Genomic DNA, 1,801 nt, shown 5'->3' with positions numbered 1-1,801 from the left:
TGCTTCCTGGAGGCCAGCTGGGACTCAGAGTGTTCAGCTTTAGCACTGGGTCACAGGGTTCCAGGCTCACACAGTGAGGTCTCCTGACTTGCCATGTGGGGATCCCTTTTCATGTGAGCCCCGGAGCCCTGCTGTCCAGCGCCATGTCCCAAGCATGGCTTACTGATTGTGGACTCTTTTCTTCCCTCCTATAAACTAGTCCCCAGGCCTTTAGGATGCAGATCATGGCCACCATGGTCATCTGTCTGCACACATGGGAACACTAGGTATCCTGAACACCTTCCCTGGAGACTTCCCCACTCTCTCTAGACACAGGGGGATGCCTACCAACTGATCTCCACTTGTGCTTTTGGGAAGATGGGAACCCTGGAGAAGTGGATGAGGCACACAGAAGTCGAATTAGAAAGTGCACAGCAGGGCCACCACTTCCTGTGCTTAATGCCCTGGGCTGAGAGGTGTAGGACTCCATAACAGAGCACTCATATGACACCAAGCTAGGATGAACTAGTGACATTCTCTCCCAGAGAACAGAGTCTTAATACTTAGTGTCAGAAAGTGGCACGGGGCTGGCAATGAGGCCATCAGCACCCAGGGGCACAGACCCAGCAGCCTCGTGTGGATCTCAGCTCCAAGTGGCTGAGTGTAGACTGTGAGTCACCAGAGTGTTGTTGCCCCACAGGAGTCTCCCAGACCTGCCTGTGGTGGTGATTCTAAGCCAAACAGAAGAAGCACTTCCCAGGGGCCAGGACTCCTCCCAGTGGGAAGGATGGCAAAAGTCTGAGGAACTGGGGAAACTCACTCCAGACTTGAGTCCCACCCACCTGAGTGTGCATGACAAACACTTGTGAGATGTCACAGAGACAGAGAGTGAACTCAGCACAAGCACAAGTACAGGATCTAAAAAGGAACTGAGGAAGGATGGAGGGTTCCATTTCCTTGGAGAAGCTCTGGTCTTCTCAGTCAGCTTGGATGTCATCTTCTGGCTTCTATGCAGACTCTGTGGCTTCCTACTCGGACCCTTCAGCCTTCTGGAGTAGCTCATCAGCCTTCTGATTCAGACCCACCGGCCTTCTGATACAGACCTGCATGGAGCACGGCAGTGAGCTCTAGACCTCAGACTGAATCCTGTGGTCTCAAGTGTGCAGACGCCCTCTGCACGCTTTCTCATCTTACTCTGAGGCTGATTGTCATGAGCCACTCTTGTAATTTCTTATACATTTGTACATCTTCTGGTATATATATTCCTCTAGTAAAACCCTGACTGATACATCAAATTATAAAGAATGTACACAGCAAAATAAAAGATAGACAAAAGGAATCAGACATATAACTCAGCTATAGAATAACTAGAATTAGATTTGGCACTAGGCCAGAGAAACTTAAGAGCACTCTTTTTAAATGTCTGACATTGCTCCAATTCTGCAAGGACTTTATGACACTGGCTCCAGTCATTTGTCACACTCCTTCTAATATGAAACATATTCTTAAGGTACCAAGACAGGGTATGGCAAAACGGTGGGAGGATACACACCCAAATAGTTCTCAGGGTCCCGCAGGTGGACTTCTTGTAGAGCTCTCACTGTGTGGCACAAATGGAAGGGCACAGGCGTGATGAAGAGGTCTCTGCTGTGCCTCATCACACAAGCTTGCCCTGACCCTTCACATTGAATTTTTTGAATCAGTGTGAAACTTTTTCAATATTTTTTTGCCATAATTTTGTTGATAAACAAATAGCAATGAGACAGTTTCAAATCAAATCGCTAGGACAGTTTCAATAATTAACACACTGCATACATTCTTC

This window comes from Octodon degus, unplaced genomic scaffold (assembly GCF_000260255.1).
Source record: "Octodon degus isolate 3935 unplaced genomic scaffold, OctDeg1.0 scaffold00104, whole genome shotgun sequence".
In the NCBI taxonomy this organism is placed as follows: Eukaryota; Metazoa; Chordata; class Mammalia; order Rodentia; family Octodontidae; genus Octodon; species Octodon degus.
Note: the sequence above shows the minus strand (reverse complement) of the source record.